General features: G+C 45.5%; 1 long non-coding RNA gene across 1 annotated transcript in view; it reads left to right on the top strand.

The window, feature by feature from the left end:
• The window catches only part of LOC137648535 (uncharacterized), a 49,351-nt gene extending 23,775 nt beyond the window's left edge, over positions 1–25,576 (top strand). The window contains exons 2-3 of the long non-coding RNA XR_011045646.1: positions 23,944–24,052; positions 25,427–25,576. This is a non-coding gene — a long non-coding RNA (uncharacterized lncRNA). The remainder of the gene's footprint in view (positions 1–23,943; positions 24,053–25,426) is intronic.
• Positions 25,577–26,408: the final 832 nt, after the last annotated feature.

The following is a 26,408-nucleotide window of genomic DNA, read 5'->3' as shown; positions in this document are numbered from 1 at the left end:
GTCACAACTCCTTTTTGCTCCACTCTCAAAGTTCCTCTTTCCCGAGGAGCTAGTTAAGGACTTGTCGGCTGCCCTGATACAGAAGGACACGCACGATCTTGTAGCCTCATCGGCTCGTAAGTCTAAGGTTACCACCTCTGTCCCCAAGACTTATCGCTCCCCAGTGGCTGATACCCCGGCTACGAGGTTCATACCGCCCTTTCGTGGTAGAGCCCCCAGCCGAGGAAGCTCCCGTCCAGACTCTCACAGGAGCAAGTCTAGGAAAGGACCCAGGACATCTAAGGGAAAGAACTGACTCTCAGATTCTCCAGACAACAGTAGGAGCCAGACTCAAGATCTTCTGGCGAGCCTGGGAGAAGAGAGGTGCAGACGCACAGTCTGTCAGTTGGCTGAGGTACGGTTACAGGATTCCATTCTGCCTCAAACCGCCTCTGACCACATCGCCCATCAACCTCTCTCCCAACTACAAAGAAGAGGACAAGAGGCTAGCATTGCAACAGGAGGTGTCGCTACTTGTGCAGAAGAAGGCAGTGGTTATAGTCCGGGACCATCAATCCCCGGGCTTCTACAACCGTCTCTTTCTTGTGGCCAAGAAGACAGGAGGTTGGAGACCGGTGCTGGACGTCAGCTCTCTCAACGAGTATGTCACCAAGCAGACGTTCACAATGGAGACGACCAAGTCGGTCTTAGCAGCGGTCAGACAGGAGGACTGGATGGTCTCGTTGGACTTGAAAGATGCATACTTTCACGTTCCCATTCATCCAGACTCCCAACCTTTCCTGAGATTCGTTTTCGGAAAGGTTGTCTATCAGTTCCAAGCCCTGTGTTTTGGCCTAAGCACAGCTCCTATGGTCTTTACTCATCTGATGAGGAATGTAGCGAAATTCCTGCACTTATCGAACATCAGAGCCTCCCTCTACCTAGACGACTGGCTGTTGAGAGCCTCCACGAGTCGTCGTTGTCTGGAGAACCTCTCTTGGACTTTAGATCTAATCAGAGACCTAGGTCTATTAGTCAATATAGAGAAATCTCAACTCATTCCCTCCCAATTCATTGTGTACCTGGGAATGGAGATTCAGAGTCGGGATTTTCGGGCTTTTCCATCGGCCCCCAGGATAAACCAAGCCCTAGAGTGCATCATGAGCATGCTGAAGAGGAGCAATTGCTCAGTGAGACAGTGGATGAGTCTCACAGGGACCCTCTCATCACTGGCCCTGTTTGTCGAGCTAGGGAGACTCCACCTCCGCCCTCTTCAATTCCATCTTGCGGCTCATTGGGACAAGGGCTCGACTCTAGAAGCAGTCTCTATCCCTATCAACCAAGAGATGAAGACCACTCTCCTGTGGTGGAAGCACAATCTCCTTCTCAAGGAGGGTCTATCATTGGCCATCCAGACCCCCCATCTTCATCTCTTCTCGGATGCATCGGACTCGGGCTGGGGTGCGACCTTGGACGGACGGGAATGCTCAGGAGTATGGAACAAGGAACAAGGATTACTCCACATCAACTGCAAGGAACTGTTAGCAGTTCATCTTGCCCTGTTGAACTTCAAGTCCCTCCTGCTAGGCAAAGTGGTGGAGGTGAATTCAGACAACACCACAGCCTTGGCTTACATCTCCAAGCAAGGAGGGACCCATTCGAGGAGCCTTTACGAGATCGCAAGGGACCTCCTCATTTGGTCAAGAGGTCTAAACCTCACACTGGTCACGAGGTTCATCCAGGGCGATATGAATGTTTCAGCGGATCGCCTCAGCAGAAGGAATCAGGTCATTCCCACGGAATGGACCCTCCACAAGAGTGTGTGCAACAGACTTTGGACCTTGTGGGGTCAACCTACCATAGATCTGTTTGCCACCTCCATCACCAAGAGACTTCCGCTTTATTGTTCCCCTGTTCCAGACCCTGCAGCGGTTCATGTGGATGCTTTTCTTCTGAACTGGTCCCATCTCGACCTGTACGCATTCCCTCCGTTCAAGATAATAAACAAAGTTCTGCAGAAATTCGTCTCGCACGAAGGGACACGGCTGACGCTGGTTGCTCCCCTTTGGCCTGCAAGAGAATGGTACACAGAGGTACTTCAATGGCTAGTCGACTTCCCCAGGACTCTACCTCTAAGAGTGGACCTTCTACGTCAACCACACGTAGACAGGTTGCACCCAAACCTCCACGCTCTTCGACTGACTGCCTTCAGACTGTCGAAAGATTCGCTAGAGCTAGAGGCTTTTCGAAGGAGGCAGCCAGTGCGATTGCCAGAGCTAGAAGAATTTCCACTCGTAGAGTCTACCAGTCTAAGTGGGAGGTCTTCCGAAGCTGGTGTAGAGCCAATTCAATATCCTCTACCAATACCTCTGTGATCCAAATAGCTGACTTCCTTCTTCATCTTAGGAATGAGAGATCCCTTTCAACACCTACGATTAAAGGATATAGGAGCATGTTGGCCTCAGTTCTCCGCCACAGGGGTTTGGACCTGTCTTCCAACAAGGACCTTCAAGACATTCTCAAGTCTTTTGAGACGTCTAAAGAACGTCGTCTTTCCACTCCAGGCTGGAATCTAGACGTAGTCTTAAGGTTCCTTATGACATCTAGGTTCGAACCTCTCCAGTCAGCTTCCTTCAAGGATCTTACCCTCAAGACTGCTTTTCTCGTTTGCCTTGCAACAGCTAAGAGAGTCAGTGAGGTTCATGCCTTCAGCAAGAACATTGGTTTCACAACCGAATCTGCAACATGTTCTTTTCAGCTTGGATTCCTAGCAAAGAACGAGCTTCCTTCACGTCCTTGGCCTAGATCGTTCGAAATACCTAGCCTCTCCAACATGGTAGGTAACGAACTAGAGAGAGTTCTTTGCCCTGTCAGAGCTCTCAAATATTATCTGAAGAGGTCTAAACCTATTCGAGGACAGTCAGAAGCCTTATGGTGTGCCATCAAGAAACCCTCGAGACCCATGTCCAAGAATGGGCTTTCGTACTATATAAGGCTTCTGATCAGAGAAGCACATTCTCACTTAAAGGAGGAAGACCTTGCATTGCTGAAGGTAAGGACCCACGAAGTAAGAGCTGTAGCTACTTCGTTGGCCTTTAATAAAAACCGTTCTCTGCAGAGCATTATGGATGCAACCTATTGGAGGAGCAAGTCAGTGTTTGCATCATTTTATCTGAAAGATGTCCAGTCTCTTTACGAGAACTGCTACACCCTGGGACCATTCGTAGCAGCGAGTGCAGTAGTAGGTGAGGGCTCAGCCACTACATTCCCTTAATCCCATAACCTTTTTAACCTTTCTCTTGAATACTTTTATTGTTGTTTTTATGGTTGTTACGGTAGGCTAAGAAGCCTTCCGCATCCTTGGATTTGGCGGGTGGTCTATTCATTCTTGAGAAGCGCCTGGGTTAAAGGTTTGGTAGAGGTCCTTTAGTAGGGTTGCAACCCCTTGTACTTTGGCACCTTTGGGTTGATTCAGCCTCCAAGAGGAACGCTGCGCTCAGTAAGGAAGACGAACTTTAAATAAAAGGCAGAGTAACGGTTCTATTCGACTTCCTTACCAGGTACTTATTATTTCATTGTTATTTGAGATAACTGTTATATGAAATATGGGATACTTAGCTATCCTTTAATCATGTACACTGGTTTTCACCCACCTCCCTGGGTGTGAATCAGCTACATGATTATCGGGTAAGTTTAATATTGAAAAATGTTATTTTTATTAATAAAATAAATTTTTGAATATACTTACCCGATAATCATGATTTAATCGACCCTCCCTTTCCTCCCCAGAGAGAACCAGTGGACCGAGGAATAATTGAGGAGGTGTCAACAACAAATGATTGAGTACCTGGCCACAGGTGGCGCTGGTAAGTACACCCCCTTCTAGTATTGTGATAGCTGGCGTATCCCTCCATAGAATTCTGTCGGGCAACGGAGTTGACAGCTACATGATTATCGGGTAAGTATATTCAAAAATTTATTTTATTAATAAAAATAACATATTTAAAGTTGTTACTGTTCTTGAACTATTTTATTTTGGTTGTTTATTATTCTCATGTAGTTGTGTATTTCCTGGTTTCCTTTCCTCACTGGGCTATTTTTCCCTGTTGGAGCCCTTGCCCTTATAGCAACTTTCTTTTTGAACTAGGGTTGTACCTTAACTTGTAATAATAATAATAATGAAAATAATATAATAATAATAACAATGATAATAATAATAATAATAAGAATAATAATAATAATAATAAAAATAATCGTAATGATCATAACATGTTATTTGTTCCAATGACCAGAGTGGAAGGCTGGTGCCAAGATGAAAATAAAAAGAATTTCACCTTAAAATCAGCAGGATTCTGATTGAAAATCAGAATTGGTCAAATGAGAAATTATTGTAAAGTCAAGTTATTGGAGTGTAGGTGTTATTATTATTATTATTATTATTATTATTATTATTATTATTATTATTATTATTACTAGCTAAGCTACAACCCTAGTTGGAAAAGCAAGATGCTATAAGCCCAAGGGCTCCAACAGGGGAAAATACTCCAGCGACAAAAGGAAATAAGGGAAAAAAAATAGACTATATAAAAAGTAATGAACAATTATAATAAGACATTTAAAAAAGAAAAGGCTGCAACTGGAAAAAATAGCCCAGTGAGGAAAGAAAATAAGGAAAAAAATAGACTGAGTAGTGAACAATTATGAGATATTTTAAAAACATACATTTTTCAATATTAATCTTACCCGATGATCATGTAGCTGTCAACTCTGTTGCCCGACAGAAAAATCTAAGGTCGGGATACGCCAGCGATCGCTATACAGGTGGGGGTGTACACAACAGCGCCATCTGTCGAGTAGGTACTCAGGTACTTCTTGTCAACAAGAACTCAATTTTTCCTCTGTCGTGCCACCGGCAAGACCTACTTGGATACGCTGTTGTTTCTGGAGTTGTTTTTCACGATTTTGGTGATGTATTCGCTCTAGATTTTAGCTTTCGCTATTCAGGAACTATTATCATTAGCTTATCAAGCTTTTTGATTAGATTTGGATTAATTGTTAATGAACTTTGCTAGATTTTGGATTTCCCCATTGGCTAATTCAAGAATTCAAGATGTCTGACCATTCTCAAGTCCCTAAGTACAGGCAGTGTAGCGTTAGGGCTTGTTCTAGGCGTCTTCCGAAGGCCTCCATAGATCCTCACACCGTTTGTTCCAATTGTAGGGGTAAATCCTGTCAATTGGAAGATCGATGTGAGGAATGCGCTGGGCTTTCGGAATTCGATTTTAACGAATTCCTAAAGAATGCACGTAGGCTAGAGAAGGATAGGATCAGGAGGAGTTCTTCTCGCTCGTTTGATTTTTCCTCTCCCCATGCCCCTCAACCTACTCCTTCCCCTGTAGTGGTGACTCCCGACCCTGCTACTAGTGCTCAACCCTCCATGGCGGACATGATGCGTGCCATTCAGGCTCTTGGTGACAGAGTGGAGTCATTAGCTAATGACCGGAATCAACTTTTGGCCGATGTCAAAGAGTTGAAAGCGCGAAGTGCAGTGGGAAGTGTAGTGAGTGCAAGTGAAGTGAAAAGTGTCAGTGTCAGTGTTGCGCATGAGGGTACATCTGTTCGTGCCAGTCGTCCTCCCAGTCCGGGACCTCTTGCAAGCTCCCAAGCCCAGGGGAGAAGCAATGTCGAAGGACCAAAGGGTTCGACAGGCCTTGATCAGCGTACGGATGTACCCTCAGTGGTTGCGGACGTATCTGTCAGAGATCGTCCCATCCACAAACAGACGAATGAGCCCTATCATTCCTCGTCTGTGGAAGAAGTTTCTAGGAAGAAACGTTGGACCAAGGTCTCACGACCTCTCAAGCGTAAGGTCCCTTCCGAGCGAGTCCAACGGCCCAGGTGTAGCCACTGGGTCAGTTCGGACTCGCCGCAGTCTTCCGAAGACTGCACACCTCCCAAGAGAGGTAGAGTGGTTCCGCAGCAGGCAACTACTCCGGCTGTTGCCGCACCAACCACGGTAGACCCTAAGTGGTCCATGCTGCAGACTATGCAGTCTCAGCTTGCTTCCTTCATGCAGGAGTATCGTGCTGAGAAGGTTGACTCTGCACCTGTTAACCTACAACCTGCCACGGTTGTGCGCTCAGCAGATACTGCGGCTGCCTGCTCCCACACTCCACCTGTGAGAGCTCCACCACCGATGCGCAGTCGACCCTGCCAGACGCATGTTCTTGCTGCACCCTCCGTTGACATGCGTGAGCTACCGCATCAGCAGTGGGAAGGTGCTGTCAAGCTGCCGTGTTTTGACGCAATGCGGCATACTCCGCAACCCATGCTGCATGCTCCGCAACCCACGGCAGTCCCTCCCACGCACCAGCACTCCGCTTTTGTTGTTGCCAGCTCGCAGACTGACCAGCAGCGGCATGATGTTGGATCCGGTGCAGCTACGCATACTCCCGTGCTGCCGGATTCAGCCGTTCAGCTTTCTGCTCCACCTTTGCCACTTCCTCATCAGCATTCGGATGATGGAGTATCTGATGACGACGAAGCTGCGCATTTGGACGATCCGCACTCCGACATTGAAGAACCCAAGTCTACGCCTCCCTCCTTAGACTTTAGGAAAGTCCTTGCACTGTTTAGGGAACTGTATCCGGAACAGTTTGTGTCTGCAACCCCGCGCTCACCTCCCTCCGAGTTCGCTTTAGGCATGCAGTCAGCAGTTCCTGCCTTCACGAAACTCGTACTCGCGCGCTCATCCAAGAGAGCTTTGAGGGTACTGGGAGAGTGGTTGCAGTCCAAGAAGCAACTGGGGAAGACTGCCTTCTTCTTTCCGCCTACCAAGCTTGCTTCCAAATCTAGCGTCTGGTATGCCACGGGAGAGGAACCCGGCTTGGGAGTTCCTGCCTCTGCCCAGGGCGACTTCTCAAGTCTGGTTGACTCTCCCCGCAGGCTGGCTATGAGACGATCTAAGATTTGCTGGTCCTTTTCAGACATGGACCATCTGTTGAAGGGAGTTTTTCGTGCTTTTGAGATCTTCAACTTCCTCGACTGGTGTTTGGGAGCGTTAAGCAGAAAGACTTCCCCTTCGGATAAGGACTCTGCCATGCTTATCATGTCTAGCATGGACAAAGCCATTCGGGATGGGTTTGGTGAGCTTGCGGCTTCGTACGTGTCTGGAGTGCTTAAGAAGAGAGATCATCTTTGCTCCTTCTTATCTGCGGGGATCACACCATGCCAGAAGTCGGAGTTGATGTTTGCTCCGCTTTCCAAGTGTCTATTTCCGGAAGAGCTGATCAAGGGGATTGCTGCCTCGTTGATCCAGAAGGATACCCATGACCTAGTGGCTTCTTCCGCACGTAAAGTCTCTTTACCTTCCGTGCCTAGACCTAGGATGGACACACCAGCATCTAGGTTCATCCCACCCTTTCGTGGCAGAACCTCCAGCAGAGGAGGTACCCGTGCCGACAGTCATCGTGGCAAAAAGAAGAAGGGTTCCAAGTCCTCAAAAGGCAGAATCTGACTGCCTTCCTCTCCAGACAGCAGTGGGAGCCAGGCTCAAGAACTACTGGCAGGCTTGGGAGAGCAGAGGTGCAGACGCTCAGTCTGTGAAGTTGCTAAAAGAGGGGTACAGGATTCCGTTCTGGCGCAATCCCCCTCTAGCAACTACTCCCATCAACCTCTCTCCCAACTACAAGGAGGAGGACAAGAGGCTAGCTTTGCGGCAAGAGGTGTCTCTCTTGCTACAAAAGGGAGCGGTAGTCATAGTCCGGGACCATCAATCCCCGGGCTTCTACAACCGTCTCTTCCTGGTAGCGAAGAAGACAGGAGGCTGGAGACCGGTGCTGGACGTCAGTGCTCTCAATGCTTTTGTCACCAAGCAGACGTTCACAATGGAGACGATGAAGTCGGTGCTAGCATCGGTCAGAAAGGAAGACTGGATGGTCTCGTTGGACCTAAAAGACGCGTACTTTCATGTCCCCGTCCATCCAGACTCCCAACCTTTCCTAAGGTTCGTCTTTGGAAAGGTCGTGTACCAGTTCCAAGCCCTGTGCTTTGGCCTAAGCACGGCACCTCTTGTGTTTACCAAACTGATGAGGAATATTGCCAAATTCCTTCACTTGGCAGACATCAGAGCCTCCCTCTATTTGGACGACTGGCTTTTAAGAGCTCCATCAAGTCGTCGCTCTCTGGAGAATCTCAGATGGACTATGGATCTGACCAAGGAATTGGGTCTCCTGGTCAATATAGAGAAGTCCCAACTCGTCCCATCCCAAACCATTGTCTATCTAGGTATGGAGATTCAGAGTCGAGCTTTTCGGGCTTTTCCGTCGGCCCCCAGGATCAGTCAAGCCCAAGAATGCATCCAGAGCATGCTGAGAAGGAACCGATGTTCAGTCAGGCAGTGGATGAGTCTAACAGGGACACTTTCATCGCTGGCCCAGTTCATCGAGTTAGGGAGACTCCACCTCCGCCCCCTTCAGTATCATCTAGCTGCTCACTGGAGAAAGGACATGACGCTAGAAGCGGTCTCAGTTCCTATATCCAAAGAGATGAGGTCTGCACTGACGTGGTGGAAGAACAGCATTCTTCTCAAGGAAGGTCTACCATTGGCTGTTCAGACCCCCGACCACCTGCTCTTCTCGGACGCATCGGACACGGGCTGGGGTGCGACACTGGACGGACGGGAATGCTCGGGCACGTGTAATCAGGAGCAAAGAACACTTCACATCAACTGCAAGGAGCTATTGGCAGTTCATCTGGCCTTGAGAAACTTCAAGTCCCTCCTTCTAGGCAAGGTGGTGGAGGTGAACTCCGACAACACCACAGCCTTGGCGTACATCTCCAAGCAAGGGGGGACTCATTCGAGGAAGTTGTTCGAGATCGCAAGGGACCTCCTCACTTGGTCAAGAGATCGAAAGATTTCGCTGGTAACTAGGTTCATTCAAGGCGACATGAATGTCATGGCAGATCGCCTCAGCCGGAAGGGTCAGGTCATCCCCACAGAGTGGACCCTTCACAAGAATGTTTGCAGCAGACTATGGGCCCTGAGGGGTCAGCCCACCATAGATCTATTCGCTACCTCGATGACCAAGAGGCTCCCGATTTATTGTTCACCGATTCCGGACCCAGCAGCAGTTCACGTAGATGCCTTTCTTCTGGATTGGTCCCATCTAGACCTGTATGCGTTCCCTCCGTTCAAGATTGTCAACAAGGTACTGCAGAAGTTCGCCTCTCACGAAGGGACACGGTTGACGTTGGTTGCTCCCCTCTGGCCCGCGAGAGAATGGTTCACCGAGGTACTGCAATGGCTAGTGGACGTTCCCAGGACTCTTCCTCTAAGAGTGGACCTTCTGCGTCAGCCGCACGTAAAGAAGGTACACCCAAGCCTCCACGCTCTTCGTCTGACTGCCTTCAGACTATCGAAAGACTCTCAAGAGCTAGAGCCTTTTCGAAGGAGGCAGCCAGAGCGATTGCCAGAGCAAGGAGGACATCCACTCTCAAGGTCTACCAGTCAAAATGGGAAGTCTTCCGAAGCTGGTGCAAGGCGAATGCAGTTTCCTCAACCAGTACCTCTGTAACGCAGATAGCTGACTTCCTTTTACATCTAAGGAATGTAAGATCCCTATCAGCTCCTATGATCAAAGGTTACAGAAGCATGTTGGCAGCAGTCTTCCGCCACAGAGGCTTAGATCTTTCCACCAACAAAGATCTACAGGACCTCCTTAAGTCTTTTGAGACCTCAAAGGAGCGTCGGTTAGCCACACCAGGCTGGAACCTAGACGTGGTTTTAAGGTTCCTGATGTCAGCAATGTTCGAACCGCTTCAATCAGCCTCTTTTAAGGATCTCACATTAAAGACTCTTTTCCTCGTTTGCTTAGCAACAGCTAAAAGAGTCAGTGAGATTCACGCCTTCAGCAGGAACATAGGTTTTACATCTGAAACGGCTACATGTTCCTTGCAGCTTGGTTTTTTAGCTAAAAACGAGCTTCCTTCTCGTCCTTGGCCCAAGTCGTTCGAGATCCCAAGCCTGTCTAACTTGGTTGGTAACGAACAAGAGAGAGTACTTTGCCCAGTAAGAGCTCTTAAGTACTATTTAAGACGTACAAAGCCATTACGAGGACAATCAGAAGCTTTATGGTGTTCTATCAAGAAACCTGCTTTACCGATGTCTAAGAACGCAGTTTCTTATTACATCAGGCTTTTGATTAGAGAGGCCCATTCTCATCTGAAGGAAGAAGACCATGCTTTGCTGAAGGTAAGGACACATGAAGTTAGAGCTGTCGCTACTTCAGTGGCCTTCAAACAGAACCGTTCTCTGCAGAGTGTTATGGATGCAACCTATTGGAGAAGCAAGTCAGTGTTCGCATCATTTTACCTCAAAGATGTCCAGTCTCTTTACGAGAACTGCTACACCCTGGGACCATTCGTAGCAGCGAGTGCAGTAGTAGGTGAGGGCTCAACCACTACATTCCCATAATCCCATAACCTTTTTTAATCTTTCTCTTGAAATGCTTTTTATTGTTGTTTTTTGGGTTGTACGGAAGGCTAAGAAGCCTTCCGCATCCTGGTTGATTTGGCGGGTGGTCAAATTCTTTCTTGAGAAGCGCCTAGATTAGAGGTTGTGATGAGGTCCTTTAGTATGGGTTGCAGCCCTTCATACTTCAGCACCTAGGAGTCGCTCAGCATCCTAAGAGGATCGCTAGGCTCAGTAAGGAAGACGTACTTAAAAAGGCAGAGTAATGGTTCTGGAGAGGGAGGTCTCAACCTTCCGGACTCACCAGTGGTAGCTTATACACCCCCCCCTGGAACCCCCCCAAGCGGCGGCGCGAGCCCTAAACCACGCCCCCTTGGGCGGAGTTACCAGAGACGAGCGGGTTGACTCGGCAATGGAAGTCACATTTCTGAAGTTGACTTCGGCACAGAACGTTCTCCTCTTTTTCCCTCCCGCTGCTCCCAACATTTGCTGATTTTCATTATCCTGCACTCAGCTACCAGAGTAATATCTCAGCCCACGGCTTAATTATGTCTAGGCAAATTCTTACCTCCGCGGAGGTGCATCGGCTTAGCGAAGACTCCAGCGGAGAGGAGAACGTAATCAGTAACGAAAAACGCACACAATCGACTGCAGATAGTGATATGCCTTCTAATTCTGATATCGTAAATATGTTACTACAACAGAATCAAACTCTTATGCAAATCATCCAGAAAAGGTAAGGTTTTAAATTCTGTTTACAACGAAAACGTCATATGGAAAGCAGCTGATTTAGACTAATGACGTCACAAATGCAAATGGCGGCCCCCATACGTAAGCTTGTTATGATTTGAATGCTTAGAGCAGGCACTTCCGAACATAGCGTAAGTAGCTTAAGCAAAGCATGTGCATGATTACTACACGATTAATCGGTATAAACAAACTAAATACTCCAATTTTTATATATTACAAAATTATAATTAAGCACACAAAACAAATTGCTTGCCTGACACATTAAAAGCACGCGCTTAATAGGCAGTAGGCTAAACCACAGGTAAGTTCGAGCTTACATTTCTCGCTTTAAACCTATCGACACTAGCCTAGGCCCTGGGGGGCTATCTGATAAGGGTTACATATGAGGCAGGTCTAGTTTATTAATAATAACAGATTTAAACTTATCACTCACTTAAATATGGCACTGAATTAACCTAAGAGGGCTATTTGAGTCGTGAACCCCATTGCCTGACTTCAGCCTTCTAGGTCCGCTGCTGTCCATATTTACTATACCTGTTGAACAAAATTTCAATTATTCTATGGTAAATAAATCACTGATATTAAACATTCATCTCGGCAGAAGTGGTTCACCTGCTAAGAAGAATGAGGCTCCCCCTCCTACTAAGCGCTCAAGACGATCACCTGAATTACCTGAAAGTGCAAATTTAGACCTCTTTTCCTTTTATAATAATGGAGATGAAAGTGATTACGAAGATTTCAACCTTCTTACCTTCAATAAACCCATTCCTTCATATATTTCCACCAATTTCAAAGCTGAACCATCTTTTCATAGAGAAGGGAAAATTCAATTGAATAATTCACTAGTAGCATTAACTTTCAGTGAAGGCCATAGTGATAACCGGGATAAATTCTTTGTTAGTAGTCAAAATAAGGAGTTCTCAGACTTTTTTAAATTAATTAATACTCCAAAGTTGAATTTCTGGCCTGAAGGTAAGGTATTTGATGACAGTTATAAGAGAAAATTTTTTTATGACATTGAAAATATTAAAATGAGTATTTCTGCCTTTCAAGGGCATGCAGCACTGGCACACATTGTATACCCCTCCAAAGTAAATGACATTGATTTTTTGTCCAAAATTATTATTGGTCCCCTAAGGAGGAGCATAGACCTCATACAAAATTTGATAAGAAATTTCAGAAGCAGAGCACTTCCTAGATACCTCAAGGAAGAAGTAAGAGATCTTATAATCAAAGCAGACATTAAAGAAGTTTGGAATTTAACTGAAGACCAAAAATCAGCCATTGCTGCCTGCTTTCACAAAGGTCCCCTCCTCAGAGGAGGGGCAGCAAACTTCAGGGGTAGGAAATTCAACTTCGGGGGCAGATTTCAGGGAAGAAGGTTCAGTTTCCTCAAAGGTAACCCTAACTTTAGATTCAAGTCTCAGCCACTTAAAAGAGGTAATAGGCGAGGTGGGTACAGGGGGGGGGAGGTCACAAAATGGACAAGCTAATAGTTCAGGAGCCAGAGAAAAGAAAGACCCTAGAAATTGAGCCATGCTCCGCACCAGTTCAAAGAGAAATTTTTTCAGCACCAGTATTCTATGCACCAGTTGATAACGATGTTTTTTTCAATATTAAACTTACCCGATAATCATGTAGCTGTCAACTCCGTTGCCCGACAGAATTCTATGGAGGGATACGCCAGCTATCACAATACTAGAAGGGGGTGTACTTACCAGCGCCACCTGTGGCCAGGTACTCAATCATTTGTTGTTGACACCTCCTCAATTATTCCTCTGTCGTGCTTCCGGCTAGACGTTCTGGGATACGCTTATGGTCTTCGAGTTTATTCATGGATATTTGGTGAAGTATGCTCTTAGATTAACGGCTGTCGCTTTACTGGAATCCTTTTTATATTAGCTAGATAGCTTTTATATAATACTGGTTAACGGTTAATGAATTTTTGCTTGTTTTTGGATCACCCTTTGGCTAACTCTTTGAAACAAGATGTCTGACGTTTCGCAAGCCCCCTCCCATAGACGATGTAGGTCTTGCAATAGGCGTATTCCGAAGGCCTCGGTAGATCCTCACACCGCTTGTTCTGACTGTAGGGACAGGCCCTGTCTATTAGAAAATCGATGTGAGGAGTGCACCGGACTTTCGGAATTGGAATTTGTCCGTCTTTTAAAATATTCATCTAAGTTAGAGAGAGGTAGAGTTAGGAGAAGTTCTTCTCACTCTTCTATGTTTTCCTCACCTCATGATCCCCTACCTTTTCCTACCCCTGTAGTGGCTACCCCCGAACCTACTGTGTGCCCTCCGCCTGATATGTCAATTGTTTTGCGTGCTATTCAGGCTTTAGGAGATAAAGTAGAATCAGTGGTAAGTGACCATAAGTCTCTGATGGCCGAGGTTAAAGAACTGAAGGTCAAGAGTGCAGTGGGTGGAAATAGTGCCAGTGCTGTGACGAGTGCTAGTGTCGGTGCAGTGCCAAGTGCTAGTGGTGCCAGTGTGGTGCGTGAGGATTTTTCTGTGCGAGCCAGTCGTCCTCCCAGTCCGGGACCTCTTGCAAGCTCCCATGCCCAGGGGAGAAGCAATGTCGAAGGGCTTAAGGGTTCGACAGGCCTTGTTAGGCGCACAGAATTATCCTCGGTGGTTGCGGGCGTGTCTTCCTTAGACCGTCACTCCCACCTGCAGACGATTGAGCCCGTCTTCTCGTCCGCTGATCAACATGCAGGGAAGAAACGTTGGTCTCAGGTCTCGAGACCGCTTAAACGTAGAGTTCAGTCAGCGAGTGCTCAGCCAGGTTGCAGTCATTGGCTCAGCTCTGACTCGCCTCAGTCATCGGTCGACTGTACTCCGCCCAAGAGGAGTAAGGTTCTGCCTAAACAGAGCCCGACTGTGACTTTACCTCAGTCTGTTATCGTTTCTGCCGACCCCAAGTGGACCCTGCTTCAGTCCATGCAAGCTCAGCTTTCGGACTTGATGCGTGAGTGTCGGGCTGAGAGTGTTGCACCTCCTCCTCCGCCTACACTCCCTCTACCTGTTCTCGCTCCGCCTGTGCTCGCCCAGCCTGCACCTGCTCCGCCTGGTCGCAGCACCATCTGCCAGGCGTACGATGTTGAGCCACTTTCGGAGTTCGCTGTTCCCAGTGTTGTTCAGCCTCAGCCTTCTTTAAGGCAACCCTTGCTTTGGGATCAGGAGAGTTATTCCACTCTTCCTCCGCCTCCCCTTGCTGCTCCACCAGTGGTGCAACTCTCGGTTGGGGTACAACAACCTCTCCCCTCCGTGAGTCTGTCTGCTCAACCATCGCTGCAGCGAGCTCAACCCTCCTCTAGGCAAGCTCCTCTACACCCTGGACTTGCGCCTCAGGAGCCTCAGCTTGCGAGAACTTTACCTTGTTCTGCGCAGCCTCAACCTCTTCATGCTCCACTCATCTCACAGGAACAGGAACGGACTACTCCGCCTCCGTCCTCCGCTCAGCTTGTGCAATCCTTGGGTTCAACTCTTGCTAGGAGTCAACCTCCTTCACCCATGCGCCTGCCTTCTGCTTCGTCTGTTGTTCAGCCTATGCAGTCTGAGCCTCAGGTTTTCCCTCAGGATGAGGAAACCTCTGTTTTTGTTCCTACCCGTTCTGACTCTGCGGTTCAGCATTCTGGTCCGATCGCTTCGCTACCCTCTGCTGATGAAGTGTCGGATGATGAGGAGGCACACCTTGATCCCTCATCAGACGTGGAAGAGTCTAAGCTTTCTCCATTGTCTATTGATTTTCGAAAGGTCTTGGCTCTACTCAGGGAGATTTACCCAGACCACTTCGTCTCTGCTATTCCCCGCTCTCCTCCATCTGAGTTTTCGCTGGGCGTACAACAAGCTAAGTCCAACTATACTAAGCTTGTCCTAGCTAGATCCTCCAAGAGGGCTTTAAGGATCTTAGGGGAGTGGCTTCAGTCTAAACAACACCTTGGCAAGACTTCCTTCATGTTCCCTCCAACGAAGCTCGCTTCGAAAGGTTGCGTTTGGTATGCCACAGGGGAAGCACCAGGCTTGGGAGTACCTGCCTCTGCCCAGGCTGACTTCTCAAGTCTGGTGGACTCGCCTCGGAGGACTGCGATGAGACGCTCGAAGGTTTGTTGGACCTTCTCAGACCTGGATCATCTTCTGAAAGGGTTGTTCAGAGCTTTTGAAATGTTTAACTTTCTCGACTGGTGCCTGGGAGCCCTCAGCAAGAAAACCTCTCCTGCGGACAAAGATTCTGCCATGCTAATTATGTCCTGCATGGATAAGGCCATCAGAGATGGATCGGGTGAGCTAGCGTCGTTATTTGTATCAGGGGTGTTGAAGAAAAGGGAACAACTGTGTACCTTCCTCTCCGCCAGCATTACACCGTGCCAACGGTCACAACTCCTTTTTGCTCCACTCTCAAAGTTCCTCTTTCCCGAGGAGCTAGTTAAGGACTTGTCGGCTGCCCTGATACAGAAGGACACGCACGATCTTGTAGCCTCATCGGCTCGTAAGTCTAAGGTTACCACCTCTGTCCCCAAGACTTATCGCTCCCCAGTGGCTGATACCCCGGCTACGAGGTTCATACCGCCCTTTCGTGGTAGAGCCCCCAGCCGAGGAAGCTCCCGTCCAGACTCTCACAGGAGCAAGTCTAGGAAAGGACCCAGGACATCTAAGGGAAAGAACTGACTCTCAGATTCTCCAGACAACAGTAGGAGCCAGACTCAAGATCTTCTGGCGAGCCTGGGAGAAGAGAGGTGCAGACGCACAGTCTGTCAGTTGGCTGAGGTACGGTTACAGGATTCCATTCTGCCTCAAACCGCCTCTGACCACATCGCCCATCAACCTCTCTCCCAACTACAAAGAAGAGGACAAGAGGCTAGCATTGCAACAGGAGGTGTCGCTACTTGTGCAGAAGAAGGCAGTGGTTATAGTCCGGGACCATCAATCCCCGGGCTTCTACAACCGTCTCTTTCTTGTGGCCAAGAAGACAGGAGGTTGGAGACCGGTGCTGGACGTCAGCTCTCTCAACGAGTATGTCACCAAGCAGACGTTCACAATGGAGACGACCAAGTCGGTCTTAGCAGCGGTCAGACAGGAGGACTGGATGGTCTCGTTGGACTTGAAAGATGCATACTTTCACGTTCCCATTCATCCAGACTCCCAACCTTTCCTGAGATTCGTTTTCGGAAAGGTTGTCTATCAGTTCCAAGCCCTGTGTTTTGGCCTAAGCACAGCTCCTATGGTCTTTACTCATCTGATGAGGAATGTAGCGAAATTCCTGCACTTATCGAACATCAGAGCCTCCCTCTACCTAGACGACTGGCTGTTGAGAGCCTCCACGAGTCGTCGTTGTCTGGAGAACCTCTCTTGGACTTTAGATCTAATCAGAGACCTAGGTCTATTAGTCAATATAGAGAAATCTCAACTCATTCCCTCCCAATCCATTGTGTACCTGGGAATGGAGATTCAGAGTCGGGATTTTCGGGCTTTTCCATCGGCCCCCAGGATAAACCAAGCCCTAGAGTGCATCATGAGCATGCTGAAGAGGAGCAATTGCTCAGTGAGACAGTGGATGAGTCTCACAGGGACCCTCTCATCACTGGCCCTGTTTGTCGAGCTAGGGAGACTCCACCTCCGCCCTCTTCAATTCCATCTTGCGGCTCATTGGGACAAGGGCTTGACTCTAGAAGCAGTCTCTATCCCTATCAACCAAGAGATGAAGACCACTCTCCTGTGGTGGAAGCACAATCTCCTTCTCAAGGAGGGTCTATCATTGGCCATCCAGACCCCCCATCTTCATCTCTTCTCGGATGCATCGGACTCGGGCTGGGGTGCGACCTTGGACGGACGGGAATGCTCAGGAGTATGGAACAAGGAACAAGGATTACTCCACATCAACTGCAAGGAACTGTTAGCAGTTCATCTTGCCCTGTTGAACTTCAAGTCCCTCCTGCTAGGCAAAGTGGTGGAGGTGAATTCAGACAACACCACAGCCTTGGCTTACATCTCCAAGCAAGGAGGGACCCATTCGAGGAGCCTTTACGAGATCGCAAGGGACCTCCTCATTTGGTCAAGAGGTCTAAACCTCACACTGGTCACGAGGTTCATCCAGGGCGATATGAATGTTTCAGCGGATCGCCTCAGCAGAAGGAATCAGGTCATTCCCACGGAATGGACCCTCCACAAGAGTGTGTGCAACAGACTTTGGACCTTGTGGGGTCAACCTACCATAGATCTGTTTGCCACCTCCATCACCAAGAGACTTTCGCTTTATTGTTCCCCTGTTCCAGACCCTGCAGCGGTTCATGTGGATGCTTTTCTTCTGAACTGGTCCCATCTCGACCTGTACGCATTCCCTCCGTTCAAGATAATAAACAAAGTTCTGCAGAAATTCGTCTCGCACGAAGGGACACGGCTGACGCTGGTTGCTCCCCTTTGGCCTGCAAGAGAATGGTACACAGAGGTACTTCAATGGCTAGTCGACTTCCCCAGGACTCTACCTCTAAGAGTGGACCTTCTACGTCAACCACACGTAGACAGGTTGCACCCAAACCTCCACGCTCTTCGACTGACTGCCTTCAGACTGTCGAAAGATTCGCTAGAGCTAGAGGCTTTTCGAAGGAGGCAGCCAGTGCGATTGCCAGAGCTAGAAGAATTTCCACTCGTAGAGTCTACCAGTCTAAGTGGGAGGTCTTCCGAAGCTGGTGTAGAGCCAATTCAATATCCTCTACCAATACCTCTGTGATCCAAATAGCTGACTTCCTTCTTCATCTTAGGAATGAGAGATCCCTTTCAACACCTACGATTAAAGGATATAGGAGCATGTTGGCCTCAGTTCTCCGCCACAGGGGTTTGGACCTGTCTTCCAACAAGGACCTTCAAGACATTCTCAAGTCTTTTGAGACGTCTAAAGAACGTCGTCTTTCCACTCCAGGCTGGAATCTAGACGTAGTCTTAAGGTTCCTTATGACATCTAGGTTCGAACCTCTCCAGTCAGCTTCCTTCAAGGATCTTACCCTCAAGACTGCTTTTCTCGTTTGCCTTGCAACAGCTAAGAGAGTCAGTGAGGTTCATGCCTTCAGCAAGAACATTGGTTTCACAACCGAATCTGCAACATGTTCTTTTCAGCTTGGATTCCTAGCAAAGAACGAGCTTCCTTCACGTCCTTGGCCTAGATCGTTCGAAATACCTAGCCTCTCCAACATGGTAGGTAACGAACTAGAGAGAGTTCTTTGCCCTGTCAGAGCTCTCAAATATTATCTGAAGAGGTCTAAACCTATTCGAGGACAGTCAGAAGCCTTATGGTGTGCCATCAAGAAACCCTCGAGACCCATGTCCAAGAATGGGCTTTCGTACTATATAAGGCTTCTGATCAGAGAAGCACATTCTCACTTAAAGGAGGAAGACCTTGCATTGCTGAAGGTAAGGACCCACGAAGTAAGAGCTGTAGCTACTTCGTTGGCCTTTAATAAAAACCGTTCTCTGCAGAGCATTATGGATGCAACCTATTGGAGGAGCAAGTCAGTGTTTGCATCATTTTATCTGAAAGATGTCCAGTCTCTTTACGAGAACTGCTACACCCTGGGACCATTCGTAGCAGCGAGTGCAGTAGTAGGTGAGGGCTCAGCCACTACATTCCCTTAATCCCATAACCTTTTTAACCTTTCTCTTGAATACTTTTATTGTTGTTTTTATGGTTGTTACGGTAGGCTAAGAAGCCTTCCGCATCCTTGGATTTGGCGGGTGGTCTATTCATTCTTGAGAAGCGCCTGGGTTAAAGGTTTGGTAGAGGTCCTTTAGTAGGGTTGCAACCCCTTGTACTTTGGCACCTTTGGGTTGATTCAGCCTCCAAGAGGAACGCTGCGCTCAGTAAGGAAGACGAACTTTAAATAAAAGGCAGAGTAACGGTTCTATTCGACTTCCTTACCAGGTACTTATTATTTCATTGTTATTTGAGATAACTGTTATATGAAATATGGGATACTTAGCTATCCTTTAATCATGTACACTGGTTTTCACCCACCTCCCTGGGTGTGAATCAGCTACATGATTATCGGGTAAGTTTAATATTGAAAAATGTTATTTTTATTAATAAAATAAATTTTTGAATATACTTACCCGATAATCATGATTTAATCGACCCTCCCTTTCCTCCCCAGAGAGAACCAGTGGACCGAGGAATAATTGAGGAGGTGTCAACAACAAATGATTGAGTACCTGGCCACAGGTGGCGCTGGTAAGTACACCCCCTTCTAGTATTGTGATAGCTGGCGTATCCCTCCATAGAATTCTGTCGGGCAACGGAGTTGACAGCTACATGATTATCGGGTAAGTATATTCAAAAATTTATTTTATTAATAAAAATAACATATTCTGCACCAGTTAATAATGAGCTTTGCTCAGCACCAGTTAATGAGCTTTGCTCAGCACCAGTTAATTACGAGCTTTGCTCAGCACCAGTTAATTACGAGCTTTGCTCAGCACCAGTGGTTAATGAGCTTTGCTCAGCACCAGATAATAACGAGCTTTGCTCCGCACCAGACCATCATGACATTGGGCCAAATGCTATAAATCAAGATAGAAGTAAAGAGACCTCGCCTTTGGCCTCAAAACCAATGAATAACTCCTCCCAGAGCCCCCCAGAGAATAGGATAGGTAAGTCATTATTGATGAATATTGATAGTTGGAGAAAGCTTCCTAATGCCTCTTTTGCTTGTAAAATTATCAATGAAGGGGTGAGAATTCCGTTTAATAATAAACTTAAAGCCCAGAGGTCATTAAAAAGAACAGGTAAAGATAGATTTTATTCAATTAACAAGCGTAAAATATTGGAAAGTGAATGTGACAGACTGCTAAAACTAGGTGTCATAGAGCAGATCCCCAGAACTTCCTTTTACTACTCCAACCACATATTTTATAAATTCAAACCAGATGGAACAGTACGACTAATCTTTGACATGAAAGTGCTCAACACCATGATTAAAAAACCTTCTTTTACCATGCTCAAGGCCAATACTATATTTCCCTATCTACATCTAAACTCTTGGGCCTGCAAACTAGATTTAAAAGATGCTTATTGGCACATTCCATTACATGCAAGTAGCCAGAAATTTCTAACCTTCAAACTAGGTAAAAGGAAGTTCAAATGGACTGTGATACCCTTTGGACTAAAGACAGCACCTTATATTTTTTCAAAAATAATGTACACAGTGATCAAGTATATTAGAACCTCATATAACATCTTAATATTCAACTATCTTGATGACATTCTCATATTAGCAAAAGATTATGTAAAATGTAAAAATCACATTCAGCTAGTCATTAAGATCTTGTCAGACTTAGGATGGAATATCTCACTTAAAAAATCTACAATTGAACCGACTCAAAGAATTGAATTTTTAGGAGTGCATTACAATATGATTAAGAAAACTATGAATCCCAGTGGGAAAAACATAGAGAAGTGTGTCGAATTGGCCAAAGCTTTCTCCAACTCTGTTAAATCCGACCTGCATTCCTATCAAATGTTAATCGGAGCTTTAAATTTTAGTGCATCCTATACAAGCTTGGGAAGATTCCATCTTAAAATATCTCCACAGGTACCACAGTTATTTTAATTCAGGGTACAAAATCATTCCCCACACCTTCAAAAAATACCTAAAGCCATGGGAACAGAGACAAATGTACAGAGAGATTAACATTCCAAAACCACAGATAGATGCAGAACTTTTCACTGACGCTTCCAACCAGGGTTGGGGAGGTGCATTAGTAATAGCGGGTAATATGCTCTCAATAAATGGAACTTGGACAAATGAAGAATCCTCCCTTCACATCAATGTAAGAGAGTTATTAGCTTGCTTCTATTCTTTGGAACACTTCATCACAAGGTTATACAACAAGGTAGTCTTAATACATGTTGATTCAAAGGTTACTAATTGTTGGATAAAGAAACAGGGTAGTATCAGAAACAAGTTAGCCCATGAACTAGTCAGGAAAATACTTAGTACCATGAAGGATCACAACATACAGATAAATTCCAGATGGATCAGGGGAGTAAGTAACACCATCGCAGACTCACTTTCCAGGGACCTGGGTTCCATTCACACAGAAACTTCCCTCAGTGACAGTCTATTCTCCTTAATCTGCTCTGACTTCAATTTCACCCCAGAAATAGATCTGTTCTCAAATGGTTTCAATACTAAGTGCAAAAAGTTCTGTTCATCTCTTCCAAATCAAAAAGCCATCAGCAATAATGCACTTACGATTAGCTGGAAGGGATCAACACCCCTCTATGCCTTTCCACCAGGATTCTTACTACACAAAGTAGCTTTTAAAATCAATAAAGAATGCAATAATAATATGCTTTTCTGCACCATATCGCAGGGGACGGAACCATGGATTCCATTAGTGAAGTCAGTCGCGAAGCAGCACAAACGATATATTGTGAAGATCGAAGACTACCAGATAGTTCTCAAGGATTGTATCTCACCCTCAGCAAAGCTCCAATCAACTTTGATCGCCTTCAAAATTTAAAGGATCAGCTCCCTAACGTCTTTCCTCCTGAGGTTTGCTCCAAAATTGCTGTCAGCTTGAGGGACAGCTCCTTGCACAAGTATGAAAACCTATACAACATTTTTAAAAGTTTCATTCACAAGGAGTATGGAAGAGACAACAAATTTCCCCTGTTAGCAATTATTTTATTTTTCAATCACCTTATAGACAAGGGTCTGTCTTACAACACCCTGAAGAGCTACAGAGCAGCTTTAGGTCCTATCTTGTCAGGCTATTTCCCAGGTTACTGTCTTGCAGAGGACAAATATGTCAAAGCAATGATATCGGGAGTTAATAGAAGGAAACCTAGAAATTCTCACCAGTTCCCTGGCTGGGATCTAGACAAAGTAATTTCATTTCTCAACACCACGAAAGATAACTCTACCTTACTACTGACACAGAAAACCTTGTTCCTAGTAGCCTTAGCTTGCCCTTTAAGAGCTAATCAATTTAACAATCTCAGCATTTCCAGGAGCACCTTCACCCCAGAACACATTGTCTTACGGAACCACCCTTCCTTCATGGCCAAAAACCAAAAGAACAACTACACGCCAATAGAGATCAGCTTTAGGAAGCTTCCTAACAGACCAAAAATATGTCCAGTCAGACAATTGAACTTCTATTTGGAATACACCAACAAAGTCTGTATGGAAAGAAACATAGACAGGAAAGACCACATATGGCTAGATGAACACTTCAAGATAATGTCTCTACAAAAAATGAGACAACTTTTTAGGGAGTGCATTTTCAGAGCCGACCCAAATGCAACTAAACAATCAACGAATTTTCACTCTATAAGGGGGCAAGCTTCATCAAGACTGCTATACAATGGAGTATCGATACAAGAAATCATGTCCAGAATGAATTGGAAAAGCGACTCTGTCTTCAGCTCTTACTATGCTCTCCTCGGCTTACAGGGAGCTTTCGATGCTGTGGTCGCTGGACTTCATCTTCAAGCCCCCTGAAGCATCTGCCTAGCTACCACTGGTGAGTCCGGAAGGTTGAGACCTCCCTCTCCAGAACTGTAAGTTTACTTGTGAACGAAGGTTCTGGAGTGGGAGGTGAGACCTTCCGGACTCAAAGTCTGGGTCACCCTCCAACCCTTCCCCCGTGAGCCGAGGAGACCATGTACAGTACTTAGGAGGGAATATTCTAACAACTTCATAATTCAACAGAGTAGGCTATATACAAGAACACACACATACAATCACTATTATTCCACAGAAAACAAACTAACTGGAATCTTTCAATATTCATATCAACCAAGAGAGCACAAGAAGATTGAATTTACTAGTAAAAAAACCTTTATGTCCAACAATTTGCACCTTCACAGTAATTCCTTCATAACTTGCACTACCAAGGTAAGCTCAACCACTTCTGTGTTATTTTTTGTTCTATTACAACTTCAAAAATGTGACTTCCATTGCCGAGTCAACCCGCTCGTCTCTGGTAACTCCGCCCAAGGGGGCGTGGTTTAGGGCTCGCGCCGCCGCTTGGGGGGGTTCCAGGGGGGGGGGTGTATAAGCTACCACTGGTGAGTCCGGAAGGTCTCACCTCCCACTCCAGAACCTTCGTTCACAAGTAAACTTACAGTTCAAGTCAACTTCCTTACCAGGTACTTATTTATTTTATGTTTGTTATTTTGAATAACTGCTAAAATGAAATACGGGATACTTAGCTTCTAATGTTAACATGTATGCTGGTCTCCACCCACCCCCCTGGGTGTGAATCAGCTACATGATCATCGGGTAAGATTAATATTGAAAAATGTTATTTTCCTTAGTAAAATAAATTTTTGAATATACTTACCCGATGATCATGAATTTAAGGACCCTCCCTTCTTCCCCATAGAGAACCAGTGGACCGAGGAGAAAATTGAGTTCTTGTTGACAAGAAGTACCTGAGTACCTACTCGACAGATGGCGCTGTTGTGTACACCCCCACCTGTATAGCGATCGCTGGCGTATCCCGACCTTAGATTTTTCTGTCGGGCAACAGAGTTGACAGCTACATGATCATTGGGTAAGTATATTCAAAAATTTATTTTACTAAGGAAAATAACATTTTAATAATACAAGAATTATTGAACAATTAAAATTAGAAATGATGCTAAAGGAGCATTTCACTGGGCGGCACAGGTCTCTCGCCCAGAAATAGATTTTTCCTTCGTCAAAATCCCTTTTTTAAAACACGTTTTATTCTGATTTCAGAGAACCGGGTCCGGAAGATATAGAGTTCGAGCATCTGTGGGGGGAGGAGTACATCACCGAGACGGTCCTCGGCAAGACGTTCCGCATTTCCTGCGAGTCCTTCTTCCAGGTACGTAACGCCTGAGAGATTACTCTGCGCTTTGACTCGTTGATTTCAATTGTTGAGATGGGAAGAGTCAGGGATTGTCAATACAGGTTCTCGGCTTACAAACTTGATGGTTTTTAAGAAGCCGGTTGTATGTCAAATTGCTTGTAGAAATCTTCTTCTTCTTCTTTGTCTGCATCCCCTCCCACCTTTATGTAGGGTCGATGTTTCTGGCCAGCTTTCTCCATCTACCTCTGTCCCACACCCCATCACCGGTTAATCCCTTTGATCGAAGGTCATCCTTGATACAGTCCATCCACCTTCACTTTGGTCTCCCTCTCCTTCTCGTTCCCTGTACCTGCATTTCCATCACTCTCCTCCCAATAGACTGTTCATCTCTTCTCACGACATGACCATAGCATCTGTCTACTTTCTTGGATCTTATCTGATAGTTTTCTAACTCCTGTGGTACCCCTAATTACCTCATTCCGTATCTTATCTCTCCTTGTCACCCCTCACATCCATCTCGACATTCTCATGCTACGTTACACTTGACTGGCATAAAGTGCAAAGACACGACTGTTGAATAACACTGTTTACAGATATAATTGTAGATATAATTTTATTAACCCTTTTACCCCCGGGCTATTTGGAACTTTCCAACCCTTAACCCCTAGGAGTTATTTTTTTTTTCAAGCACATTTTGCAGTATATATTTTTCAAATTTCTCTAACAGCCTTAATTTTTGTCATAGAGAGGTCAGGTTGGTCTCATTCTCTTGGAAAATGCCTGAAATTTCTCAAAAAATTATAAAAAAAAAATATAAAAAAATTGTAAATAGCAGTTTTTTGCGAAGGACGTACCAGTACGTCCATGGGGGTAAAGGGATGAGTTTTGTGAAACGTACCAGTACGTCCTTTGGGGGTAAAAGGGTTAAATTATATAATATTCTTTTATTCCATTATACAAGATCTGGGATTTAATGATTTCAGTTTGATTTGAGTTTGTATCTCCGAATAGTTCTAAGTTGAGTACCTTAACCCTTTTACCCCCAATGGACGTACTGGTACGTTTCACAAACCTCATCCCTTAACCCCCATGGACGTACTGGTACGTCCTTGCAAAAAACTGATATTATATTTTTTTTTTTTTTTATTGCATATTTTTGATAACTATGAGAATCTTCAGGAATTTTCCAAAATAATGAGACCAACGTGACCTCTCTATGACGAAAATTGAGGCTGTCAGCGCGATCTAAAAAAAATATAATGCGAAACGTGCTTGAAACCGGAAAACGCCTCGGGGTTAAGGGTGGGAAGGTTCCAAATAGTATTGGGGGTAAAAGGGTTAATTGTATACGTCTATTACTCTCCTCATGACGAGAATAAACAATTTCAGGCTAACACCGAAGGATGCGAAGCGCTGTACGAGACCGTGGCGTCCTTCGCCGAGTTGGACGGCACCTCCGTAATCCTCGACATCTGCTGCGGCACCGGCACCATTGGAGTTTCCCTGGCCGACGTAAGTTCGTCTGTCCTTGTTTTTTAGGCCGTTTTATCCCAGTTTAACTTTTGTTATTTGAGTATTTTATTGGCGCGTTCCAATAAGTTTAAACCATTGACTTGGCAGAAACAAACAAGTGTATCAGGAGCTGATTTTTATTTATTCTCTACCAATCAAAGATGGTGAAAAACTGAAAAATACAAAATAAACCAAATTTTACAATGTGATAAGTAATGTAGGCTAAATAAACTCTGAAAGTTTTGAAAATGTCCAAACAAGGCCATGGAAGTGAAGTTTACAAGTACAGTATGAACAAGTTGTACATGAAATAGTAGAAATTTCAGAAATATCAATATAGATCTATGAATAGTTATATAATTTCACAAGAAAACAAATCAAAATGTTATAGTTACATACGCTGTGGTTAGCCACAAATTGTATCAGCAAACAAGTTGTCCTGTAGATATCTTATAAGGCAGTATTCCTATATGTAGGTAACACTATACTAATCTTCAGAGAAGTTTGTTTAACCTTTTGAAGACTTCCTTTTCTGACACAGACCAGAAACTCAAACCTGTTACAACATAATTACAAGTGTAAACAGTCTGTTGAAGAACCACTCCACAAGCATTGAACACTGGTTCTAAACAATACTTACAAAATACTCAAAATACCAATTATCTCCTTTTACCAAGTTAAAAGAAAATTAACGAAATATACAGTAGGTTTCCACAGATAAAATCAGTTGCAATTCTAGACCATGTATATAAATGTTTGTCAAAATTAACCATTCCTATAAATGCAGAAGTATAAATAACATTTATAATATATAATATACTTTCGAGTCTATTGATCCACCAAAAAGTCACTAGTATTG

Source organism: Palaemon carinicauda, chromosome 10, assembly GCF_036898095.1.
Source record: "Palaemon carinicauda isolate YSFRI2023 chromosome 10, ASM3689809v2, whole genome shotgun sequence".
Classification (NCBI taxonomy): Eukaryota; Metazoa; Arthropoda; class Malacostraca; order Decapoda; family Palaemonidae; genus Palaemon; species Palaemon carinicauda.
The sequence above is the reverse complement of the archived record's forward strand: the minus strand, read 5'-3'. Positions and strand labels throughout refer to the sequence as shown.